The 12,666-nt window shown below is 44.6% G+C and overlaps 1 protein-coding gene across 1 annotated transcript in view; it reads left to right on the plus strand.

The window, feature by feature from the left end:
- Nucleotides 1-224: 224 nt before the first annotated feature.
- Nucleotides 225-12,666, plus strand: part of DGCR8 (DGCR8 microprocessor complex subunit) — an 83,913-nt gene continuing 71,471 nt past the window's right edge. The window contains exon 1 of the mRNA XM_077461705.1: nucleotides 225-419. The gene's annotated coding sequence lies outside the window, so the exon portion shown is untranslated. The remainder of the gene's footprint in view (nucleotides 420-12,666) is intronic.

Genomic DNA, 12,666 nt, shown 5'->3' on the forward strand with positions numbered 1-12,666 from the left:
GCTGAAACACTGTTCAGCGGACAAAGTTGGGCGAACAGTCCGCCCGTGTGTACGCGGCCTCAGAATTGGGCCGCTTTTGAGGTGCGAGCAGCCATGTAAATGACATGATAATAATAGGAGCCTCTCACATCCCCGGAGCGGAAGCTGTCACCGGTATCCAGCAGATGGAAGAGCGATGAGACATGCAGTTATCAGAGTGGCCAGAGGCGGCGTTATCTTCCGGCACCGAAGAAGCCTACGGGAGCCATGTTGGTAGAGTCCGGCGGCGTGACGTTTCTCCGGGTATAGTACGTACGCCGTTTGCGGCAAGTGGGAGGGAGAAAAAAAAAAAACAGCGGACCACCGAGATTTGCAGGCGAAAATGCTGAGTATTACCGCGTAATCTACTTCCATCATCCGCCTGATGGCCAGACACCAAGGTAGATAGCCGTATTGCGCCTACTCATGTACGCCTCGTTCTTGCAGCATGGACGGGTAGCGGGGGGTGAGGATACCGGTGAGTGTGGGCCTGAGATGCAGGGCCGGCCTTGTTTCTGGCAGATAGCTATGCCGGCTCACCCCACAACCCATCACTGAGCCCAGAGCGCCAGGAGAGGAGATGCAATATCACGACCCCCCCATGTTTCTTCTTTTGGTACGGACCAGTTTGTGCAGTGTACCCGAACAAGCGTATCTGCTGTTCCGGATAAACCATAGCTCACAAGAAATGGGGGGGGGGGGGGGGGGGGCTATGCAGCCTGAATATTGCTCTGCAGTGCCCGCAGGCGATGCTCATATAGAAATGTATGTGGAGGTTGTAGGAATGACTTCTGACTGGCTGTAAGGAGAAGGGGATGAGGTTGGTGATATTAGGTATCCTTAGACTGTGACTTGAGGTTGTATATAGGGGGGCGATAAGATCTCAGGTAGGTAGCCTGTCAGGGGTTGTCATTGAGACTTGTGAGAAGTGTATCTTGTGGCCAGAGTAGTACCATGTAGCTTGGACTCCATTTTACCATTGCAATATAGATAGAAATATTTACTAATGAAATCTACAAACGGATGCTTCTAGATAATGACAGACTTTATTCTCTGCATACTGTATTTTTCTTTTCCACAAGGTTCACACATGTGCGGGCCAGGATCCCATGTGTTATCTTATATGTTCCTGACCTACACGCAAAACGCACTGCTTTAGAATGGACGCATGGGAATTCCAGTTAACACTGTAATCGCAAATGGGAAAATGTGGTGTGAGATTGTGTACGCAAAACTGCATGGTGCTGCGGCACCATTTTACATGGGGATACGCATTAAAAGTGTCCTGTAGGTTCAAATGAACGGGATGTTGTACGCACAAACATAACCTCCCTCACAAGTGTGAACCTCACATTCCTCACCATTCTTCTCATGGTGGCCATTGTCACTAAGGGCAGATGACTCCATCTCCCGTTACTTCCTTAACTATGCCTAGCATGCGCCGTAGACAGAGGTGCCCGTCTTCGGGCAAATATCTCCTAAACCATATAGGTTTGGGAGATATTTCTTGGACCTACAGGTAAGCCTTAATCTAGGCTTACCTGTAGGTCAAAGTGGTTTGTAAGGGTTTACAACCACTTTAAGTTCAACTGATAAAGAATGTTTTGATTCTTGGCAGACTGCCCAGTTTTTATCTTCCTTTCTTTTGATTGCTGCGGCTTCAGAAGAGCGGAGAGAATTCTTTGCATAGAAAGAATTGTGAAACACTTTTGTGCAGCTCTATTACACAGGGACACATGTTATTGTACAGAGGGGATAAGACAATTTATTATCAGATACAAGAGAAGCCGGGGTGGGGTGGGGGAGGGGTGCCATTGGCACAGGGAGGGGGGGGGGGTGGAGGACAGAGGAGACACGGACACAGGAGAGCTACAGAGAACAGGCTGCAGTGACGTAATAACGCAAACTGACCACGGTGTCTGGGCTCAGCAGCCGTGATTATCTTGGTCAGTTTGCAGAGAGGAGGTTATAGCCAGGCAGTATCAGCCAGGTTTTGTAAAGGTATACAGAGGGCCAAATTACACAGCACAAGCTCTGTGCTGTATAACATAGTTTAAGGGAACAGGATCTGTTTGTTAACCAAAAAACACTTTTCCCTGTTGCCGGCCAAGTAATGAGTAGATTGTCGGGGCCGATCTCTTCCATGTTTTAGTGAAGCTCGACTAGTTTTGGCCAAACAGACTATTACTTTCACTAATGTGTGCGCTGTATAAGCAGTATGTAGCCTCGCCTACATGCAGTGCTGTGTTCCAGCCTAGGTTCACACTGCAGAACCAAATGTGATTTGCGCAGGAATTGCATGTGACTCTGTGCGGTGCGATTTGAGCTCATTAATTTTAAATGGCTCGCACTACATCCACATGAGAAAGGTGCAGGCATGTTTTTGTACACACTGAAATCGGATCGCATGGGTATTTACACCTATTCAATCCAGTTCAGGCAACCCCACTGTGTTTTGCGACCTGCTTTTGGGGTTTTAACTTTTAATTTAAATTTTTAATTTTTTAACCCACAGCAGATCGTGTTAACTCGGTACAATTGCTATACGGTGTTTGAAACGCACAGAAATTGCTGCATTTCCCACACAGCATCAGTGTGAACCAAGCCTGAGATGGGAAATTCTTGTCCCATTCTGAGGCCAAATTGGAGTCAGGCTGAGCAGCGCTCAGCCTTTTACAGGGGGCTTTATACTCTATGAATGAGTACAAAACTTCCTCTGAGTTGGAGATTGTGACATCTGCCCACGTCTCTCCCCCAGCCAATCGGAGAAAGCTATGTATTCTTTCATAGAGTACAAAACTCTCTGTAAAAGGCTGAATACTGCTCAGCTCAGTTTTATTGCAGGAGGGAGATGGGAATTTTCCATCTCACTTCCTGGACACAGCTCTGTATTTCCCAGAAATGCATCCCTACATAGTACTAGACTGGCGTGACATCATTTCATAGGGCGAGACCTTGTCTGACAGCAGCATGGCTTTCTTTGAGGTACCTGAGGATCTCGCAGCTCTCTGGCCAGGCTGATAGTGACTGAGAGGACTTGTACAAACTGAGGTTGATTTACTAAAACTGGAGAGTGCGAAATCTGGTGCAGCTCAGCTTCCATTTTTTTTATTTTTATTTATTTTTTTGTCAAGGCTTAAAGGAAAGCTCAAGTTGTTTTTGTTTCTTAAAAGTCAGCAGCTAAAAAAATGTAGCTGCTGACTTTTTTAATAAACACACACTTGCCTGTCCCAGGATCCAGTGATGTGGTCACCCGAACCATCCATTCTCCCCTCAGCTGGCACCCCTCTGTGACAGCTTGTGACTTTGAGTCGAGCTGAAGCTGCTGAATGGTCCAGCAGGAAGGGAAGAGGAGAACTTCCCCTTGGATCATCTATCTGTCAAAACCAGGTACCCGTGCCCCCCCCCCCCCCCCCAAAAATAAAAATAAAAATAACATATGCTTTTTGGGTGAAGCTTTACTTTAACCGGTTAAGGTGTGATTCAGGTCTGAATTTTTGTCTGAATTTGTTCCTGAACTGGACCCAAAAATGCACAGGACCCTTTTGGAATTCGAGAGCTGGTCACACTTGCATGTCATGCGAATTGGATGCGATGAAAACTGCATCCAATTCACACATATGTAAACCCAGCCTAAAGTCCCATACAAACTATCAGATTTTCTGCTGATTTTTTATTTGCCTTTTTTCCTTCAGATTTACAAAAACCATGTAACATGAGGTCAAACCTTAGGCGTTTAAATTTATATGCAATCAGGCAGGCCCTTGCACTACATGGTTTTGGTAAATCTGAAGACAAAAATCCGCAGAGCATCTGATAGTGTGTATGGGGCTTAAGGCTGCTTTCACACTGGGGCGGGAGCGGCGTCGGCGGTAAAGCGCCGCTATTTTTAGCGGCGCTTTACCGTCGTTTTCGCGGCGGTCTGCGGGCGCTAGCGGGGTGGTTTTAACCCCCGCTAGCGACCGAAAAAGGGTTAAACCCGCCCGCAAAGCGCCGCTGCAGCGGCGCTTTGCCGGCGGTATTGCCGCGGTGTCCCATTGATTTCAATGGGTAGGAGCGGTGAATACACCGCTCCTTCACCGCTCCAAAGATGCGGCTAGCAGGACTTTTTTCACCGTCCTGCCAGCGCCTCGCTCCAGTGTGAAAGCCCTCCGGCTTTCACACTGGAGTGAAAGGGGCCGGTTTTTTTCAGGTGCTACACAGGCGCTATTTTTAGCGCTGTAACGCCTGAATACCGCCCCAGTGTGAAAGCAGCCTAAGAGTTCTAAAACTGCCGGCTACCGTGCTGGGAGTGCACACTCAGCATGGTAAGTGGTTTTAACAGGTCTGCATACATGAGGCCACTCGGCGTTAAAGCGGGAGTCCACCAGGACTCCGCGTTTTTTTTTTTTTTTTTAAAAGCCAGCAGCTACAAATACTGCAGCTGCTGACTTTTAAATAGTGACACTTACCTGTCCAGCGCGCCCGCGATGTCGGCACCCGAAGCCGATCGCTCGCTCGGCTGCCGGGTCTCGCCGCCATCTTGGGTATGGGAATCAGGAAATGGAGCCTTTCGGCTTCATTTCCCGGTTCCCTACTGCGCATGCGCGAGCCGCGCGGCGCAATCCGGACGGTCCCCGCTGCCTCTGGGAGCTGTGTGTTTCCCAGCAGGCAGCGGGGCACTTGCTGAAGGGGGCGGGCGCTTGCGGAACGGGGGCGTAACCTACGCTCGTTCCGCAGAGAGCTAGCCCGGAAGTGGGTGCAGTTACCTGGATTATCCAGGTAACTGCACCCACCTCCCCCCTAAAAGGTGCCAATTGTGGCGCCGGAGGGGGGGGGGGATTCCGATGAGCGGAGGTCCATTTTAGGGTGGACCTCCGCTTTAAGGCACACCCGCCGAGTGGCCACATATGTGCATACAGTCAGCGTGAAGGCGTTCATTAAACAAGCTGAAATCCCAAGTTGATTGGCTACCATGCACAGCTGCACCAGATTTTGCGCACTCCAGTTTTAGTAAATCAACCCCCAGGTGCTGCTGCAGGCTCTCATTTGTGATTGCATTACTATACGGAACGTTTATAATAAAATGTCATTGTTTTAATAATCACTACACTTTTTGTTTGTTTTTTACTTTTTTTAGTATCCATAAATCCCAGATTTGCGCATGTTTGATGCATTGCTTTGCCTCCTATCTGTGTGTCTAGTGCCTGGGGTTACTTGTGCCCTGTCCAATCATTTGTTATCGATTTTCCTACGTTCATGGTGTAGTAATATATTTGGTAGAGACTATAATTGCTCTATTGCTTGACATGGGTTGCAATTTGTCTTTCGCACTATCTGTGCATCGTTATAATTTCCCCATGTAAGGAGGTGGATTAGAGCGTATGGATATGTTTTTTGTTTGTTTTTTCCCAAGCATGTGACTACACTTGACGGCCAATCAAAGTGTTCTTATGATTGGGAAGTCCATCCCAGCATTAGCTGTGTCATTTATATTCAAGGCATCTTAAATTGTAAATGCTAATGAGCAAGGCCCCTATGATTCCTCCTGTATTGATTTGTAACTGTACTGTCTGCTGCCCCCTGTTGTAAAACATTGCACAAATTGTTGGTGCTATATAAATAATGCAATGAATAACATTTGTCACTGAGACCAAGATGGCAGCTTCCTTTAGCCCTAAGGGATAGGAGGGTTTAGTTCTGGTTTAAGACCCCTCCGCAAAAACATAAATAAATAGGCTCAAGTAGCTTTATGTCATAATGTGCTAGTATGCATAGCAGATTTATTTGGCAATTTGGTTTGGAGTCTTCAACTGTTTTGATTGGCTCGGTCTTGATGACTTCACTTGTGTGCACAGGAGTCATGCAGTGGCACAGATCTGTTTTATGAATGTATACTGAGCTATTCCTGGTCAGTGTACACAAATGCTGATAAGCAGGGAGAAAGTTTTATGACAGAAGAGATCAATGGGTTTTTTTCTGTTCTATCCTACCTGTCAGTGTTTGTGCAGTTTTTCCTTTTTCTTTCAGTTTAATTCCTTTTTAAAGGGTTGCTGACAAAGGGGTGGGAAGGTGCTAACATATGAATGTAAGCGGATTTTTGTGGCAGTGTGCAGAGCTGCATGCTGATGTGATTTTTTTTTTTTTTTTTTGGGAAAGGTCTTAGGCTGGCCATTGAATGAAATTTGCACGATTCCCCCATCAACACAGTGTTGATGGGGGAATCCCTCCTGCCGGACCATTGTCTTCTCCGGGCGGGGGAAGCCAATGATTATTGCTAGCAGCCTCTAGCGATAATCGCAGGAAAAACCCAACATGCTGGTTTTACCCAAGTTAATTGATCAACTTGGTACATTCATCCTGCTCATTTATACATGGTACGAATCTCGTCAGGTTCTTGCTGAGCTGGCTGAGATTCGAACCATGTATAGCTTACCTTACTGTCATAGTAGACTGGCTACTTTGACCAGTGCAAATAGCACATTGTGTTGAAGGGCCAGAACTATGTAAGCTACAGATATACAGCTGTTTGCAGTGAAAGCTCGATCTGACAGAGTACTAGACTTTCTTCAGTCTTTAGCTCGGCACCACTAGACATGCACTACAGATTTTTGGAGGAGAGAAGTCTGTATTTGGGATTTATACATCTTTCACTTGCTCTTGGATTCCCTGTGCAAAAATGTCGTCGTTCTGTGCAGATGTAGCTCCTTACTGCCCTTTGCTGCCCACGGGAAGATATTAATATGTAAGCAGTTTGTGCCTGTTGTTCAGCCGAAAGCCAGTGACTATGGAAAGTCTGTTCAGTCATTTCCTAAACCCCATGGTCACGGATAAAGTTGTAGATGGTGAATTTGGGAGCTGTTTGTTATGTTAGCAGTTGGGTGGAAGATAACCAAACTTCTGTGGATTAAAGCTGATCTCCAGTTTATATTGAAGTGGAAATGGTTCGTTTGGACCAAGCTGATCCAAATTGACTATTTCACTAAAGGATGCAGTGGCTTTGTGTGCTGTATAACCACTTCAGCCCCGGACCATTTGGCTGGCCAAAGACCAGAGCACTTTTTGCAATTCGGCACTCTGTCGCTTTAACGGACAATTGCGCATTCGTGCAACGTGGCTCCCAAACAAACTAAACGTCCCCCCCCCCCCCCCCAAATAGAGCTTTCTTTTGGTGGTATTTGATCACCTTTGCGGTTTTTATGTTTTGCGCTATAAACGAAAAAGAACGACAGTTTAAAAAAAAACTATATATTTTTTTACTTACTTTGCTATAATATGCCCAAAAATATATAAAAAAACTATTTTTTCTCAGTTTAGGGCAATATGTAATCTTATACATATTTTTGGTAAAAAGAATTGCAATAAGCGCATGTTGTAATGGCGGCGATCTGTGATTTTTATTGGGACTGCGAAATTATGGCGGACATGTCGGACAATTTTGACATTTTTGGGACCATTGTCGTTTTAAGTGATCAGTGCTATAAAATTGCATTGATTACTGTAAAAATGTCTCTGGCAGTGAAAGGGTTAACCACTAGGGGGCAGTGAAAGGGTTAAGTGTGCCTATTGTGTTTTCTAACTGAAGGGGGGGATGGGACTGTGCACGGGAGATGGCAGATCGCTGTTCATACTCTGTATGAACAGACGATCCGTCTGTTCTCCCCTCAGAGAACCGGAAACTGTGTGTTTACACACAAAGATCCCAGTTCTCCGTGTTCCCCGAGCGATCGTGGGAGCCCGGCTGTGATTGCGATTGCCGGGGAGTGGCCGTCTATGGTGCTTTTTTTGCATGTGCGATTTTTCCTGCGCTTTAGTTGCTGCAAAAACGCACTACATGCTTTTCTGCAGCTTCTCCATTGAGGTCTATTTAACCAAAAAAAAAAGCAGTTTTGTGTTGAAAAAAGTCCTTGACCCTTTCCACACAGCGGCTGAAAAAAAGAGAGATGTGAACGTGTCCCATAGGAAACCATGTTAAATTAAGTGTAGCTCACTTCTGCAAAAAGCGCCAAAAAACACATGGGTGTGAACCAGGCCTAAGATGTATAGTAGTAGCAGCATGCATTTTTGTATCACCTTTCATAATGGGGTTGAAAAAAAAAAGAGCCCTTTTATAGTACAAAAAGAGCAGATAATCGCTACTATAAGGGGTTAATTTATACTGTGAAACAGTGAACATAATATTTTATCATAATATATCTATCTATTGAAGTAGGATATAGGGCCATTTTAACTAGGGGTCGGACATGAAGCTATATGAAGGTTGGGGGGGAAAGGACGATATAGATCTTTTTATATATGTAGTACTAAAAGCTGAAACTTTTTTTTTTTCCCATGGATATAATTAATCATTTTAAATATAATGCAGAATACTGGTAAAAGTTTAATTTAAATGTAGATGTAATGCCTTTATATATCCTCCAGTCTTTCAGCCTCCACCTTCTGTGCTCAGTAGCTGATTTTCCCTGCACAGAGTCTTTAAAGCGGAGGTCCACCCTAAAATGGACCTCTGCTCATCGGAATCCCCCCCCCCCTCCGGCGCCACAATTGGCACCTTTCAGGGGGGAGGGGGGGTGCAGTTACCTGCATAATCCAGGTAACTGCACCCACTTCCGGGATAGCTGTCTGCGGAAAGGGGCGTAGATTACGCCCCTTTCCGCAACTGCCCGCCCCTTTGCGCAAGTGCCCCGCTGCCTGCTGGGAAACGCACAGTTCCCAGAGGCAGCGGGGACCGTCCGGATTGCGCGGCTCGCGCATGCGCAGTAGGGAACCGGGAAATGAAGCCGAAAGGCTCCATTTCCTGATTCCCATACCCAAGATGGTGGCGGCAGGACCCAACAGACGACCTAGCGATCGGCTTCGGGTGCCGACATCGCGGGCACGCTGGACAGGTAAGTGTCACTATTTTAAAAGTCAGCAGCTGCAGTATTTGTAGCTGCTGGCTTTTAAAAAAAAAAAAAAAAACGCTGAGTCCCGGTGGACTCCCGCTTTAACCACTTCCCACGCGGTCTATAGCAGATTGATCACCGGGCAGTTGTTCTTTTAGCCTGACTGGGCATCATATGATATGCAGTAGGATAACATGCCGTTGCTGGGGCGTGCGACGATTAGAGGTCGACCGATATGGGTTTTTCTCTGGCCAATGCCGATATTTAGAAATCATGGCGGCCGATAGCCGTTATATGATGCCGATTTTTTTTTTTTTTTTTTTTGGGCCGATATGTTAGGCCGATTTTATTTTATTTATTTATTTTTTTCCTTTTTTATTTATTATTTTTTTATTTTTAATTTTTTTTAATCCTCCTTGATCTAACACACCTTTCCCATTGGGGCGTTTTTCAGGCGCTTTTGGGCTAAAAATAGCGCCTGTAAAGTGCCTGCAAAATGGCTCCCCTGCAGTCTGTGTGAAAGACAGAGTGCTTTCACACTGAGGCGATGCGCTGGCAGGATCTTAAAAAAAAAAAGTACTGCAAGCAGCACGTTTGGAGTGGTGTATACCGCTCCTCCACCACTCCTGCCCATTGATATGAATGGGCACCACTGCCGAAGCGCATGCAATGCGCTTTGGCAGCAGTGCTTCATGGGCGCATTTAACCTCTTCCTTGGCCGCTAGCTGGGTTATATGCGCCCCACTAGCAGCCAAATAGCAACGCTAAAATGATGGTAAAGAGCCGCCAAAACTTGCGTTTTACCATCAACACCTGCCCGCTCCAGTGTGAAAGCAGTCTTCATAAGTGATACAGAAAATTTCTTACATTTAAACATTTATTAAACAAAACAAACCTCCAATCAGTTCACTGAATTGAATTGAAAAATGGGCTAACTTTACTGTTTTTACTTTATTTTTATTTTTTAAATAGTGTATTTTTTTCCCCCAAAAAATGCATTTGAAAGACCTCTGTGCAAATGCCTTGTGACATAAAATATTGCAACAACCGCTATTTTATTCCCTAGGATCTCTGCTAAAAAAATATATATCATTTTTGGGGGGTCTAAGTGATTTTCTGGCAGAAAATACAGGATTTTTACTTGTAAGCAACAAGTGTCAGAAAAGATTTAGTCTTTAAATGGTTAAACTGAGAACTTCTACACACTGAGATGACTTCATTCATTGAAGTGTAAACATTGTAGCTTTCTGTTCTTTTCTTGGCAGCCTGCCCAGAGAGGAGGAAAGTGTTGCTATGAGGACTCAGCAACTTACACTGACTTCTATACAGAAGTCATTTCAAAGTCCCGCTGTAGTTCTAAATCGGCTTTTTATCAGCACAATCGGCCGATGCCGATTATTTAAAAAACGGCAAATATCGGCCGATATATCAGTCGACCTCTAGCGACGATCGTGGTGTGTCAGTCTGACACGTGCATCTCTGATCGTGGTAAGAAGCCTCCGACAGAGGTTCAGCTGATCATCAGTCACAGCTGATCATCGCGTGAACCAGGAAGTGCTGGTAATTGGCATTCCTCGGTTCGCTCTAACAGGAAGAGCCAATCGGTGGCTCTCCCCGCGAGGGGACAGGGTCTGTGCTGATAATCAATGATTATCGTAATGTGAAAAACAGTGCAGCGCTTAATGTATAACACGTGACTGAATGTAATGAAACAATAAATCAGGAAAAAAACTTTCAAAGATAATGTTTCCAAAAAGTAAAACATCAATGATAAACAATACACATGTGCATATTGTGCAATAAACAAAAAATGGGTTATTAAACCAAAAGAAGGGTCAAAAAAACACTTTTAGAAGGACAAATAATTATTTAAACTACAGCTTAATGCTGTGAAGCACAAACTTGTGATTAAGTGAAAAAAATAAACAACAAAATTGAAAAACAAATCAAAACAAATCCCATGCTTTGGATAAATGAAGTGATTTACAAGGCCCCATAAATGTGAGGATATAAGTTCATTAGGTGGAACGTGAATGGAACTTTATAGTTGAACGTGAATGAAACTTTAAAATTGGTCCCAGGTATCACTGGTATAGGTGCTTGACCACGTAAATTCTTTCACTGTACAGTTTAAGTAAGTAGTAAAGGCTTACCAGAGCCACCTTTCGTGTGCGCAGATACGAACTCCCCAACTGTTGGGATCGGACAAGATCGTTCCTCCGACACTCCTCGTGTGAATGGAAGACTCGAATTGACCTTTCCGGATAGGAAGGTAAAGAATGACCCACACCTTCGGGTGTTCCTTGAACGTCGTCCGTTCCGGTCTTCTTCTTTCTCAGGTATGTCGGATCCTCTGCATCTCATCCTGCCGGCAGGATGAGATGCAGAGGATCCGACATACCTGAGAAAGAAGAAGACCGGAACGGACGACGTTCAAGGAACACCCGAAGGTGTGGGTCATTCTTTACCTTCCTATCCGGAAAGGTCAATTCGAGTCTTCCATTCACACGAGGAGTGTCGGAGGAACGATCTTGTCCGATCCCAACAGTTGGGGAGTTCGTATCTGCGCACACGAAAGGTGGCTCTGGTAAGCCTTTACTACTTACTTAAACTGTACAGTGAAAGAATTTACGTGGTCAAGCACCTATACCAGTGATACCTGGGACCAATTTTAAAGTTTCATTCACGTTCAACTATAAAGTTCCATTCACGTTCCACCTAATGAACTTATATCCTCACATTTATGGGGCCTTGTAAATCACTTCATTTATCCAAAGCATGGGATTTGTTTTGATTTGTTTTTCAATTTTGTTGTTTATTTTTTTCACTTAATCACAAGTTTGTGCTTCACAGCATTAAGCTGTAGTTTAAATAATTATTTGTCCTTCTAAAAGTGTTTTTTTGACCCTTCTTTTGGTTTAATAACCCATTTTTTGTTTATTGCACAATATGCACATGTGTATTGTTTATCATTGATGTTTTACTTTTTGGAAACATTATCTTTGAAAGTTTTTTTCCTGATTTATTGTTTCATTACATTCAGTCACGTGTTATACATTAAGCGCTGCACTGTTTTTCACATTTCTGTCAGTTGGACCTAGTATCTGGTTTTTTGTGCTCAGCTGCTATTTTCTTAATTGATTTTTCCTATATCAACAAATTTTTTTACCAAGCGCAAGTTTCACTCCTTTTGTTTTTAATCAATGATTATCGGAACAGCCCCATCAGATGTGCCACCACAGCTGCCAAAAAGGTGCCCAACACATTGCCAATCAGTGCCCCCACCGACGCTTCTGGCTCCTACTGCCTTCAGAGTGCTCCATCTATTTTGAATAGGCTCAAATCGCACCTAAGTAGCGCATGCACTACATTTGGAAACCTGCTGCAAACGGATCGCATGGTACTTTTTGTACCATGTTACTTGATGCAGGCAAACACTTTGGTGTCCATTTATAAAACATATCAGTGTCATCCTCAGGATTGCGGCTGATCTCTGGGGTGTACCAGTTTATATAGCTGAGATAAGGAGCAGACAACATATTCTCTGCTTCTCATCACAGTACATGACTGTTCTGTCACAAAAGGCCAGTTCATAACAGTGAGATCTTCAGATCTCACAGCCGTTACACTGAAATATCTCCCCTCCAGATTCACCAGCTCAGAGATGGAGAATCTGGGAGAGAAGCTGATATGATTAGAAGAAGGCTTCTTTCTTCCTAATATCAGCACCAGTGGGTAAAAAATGAATATTAACCAATTCAATACAGGGCATTTTCACCCCTTT

The sequence above is a fragment of the Lithobates pipiens genome, unplaced genomic scaffold (assembly GCF_037356315.1).
Source record: "Lithobates pipiens isolate NorthernLeopardFrog02 unplaced genomic scaffold, aLitPip1_a1.2 Scaffold_3, whole genome shotgun sequence".
NCBI lineage: Eukaryota > Metazoa > Chordata > Amphibia > Anura > Ranidae > Lithobates > Lithobates pipiens.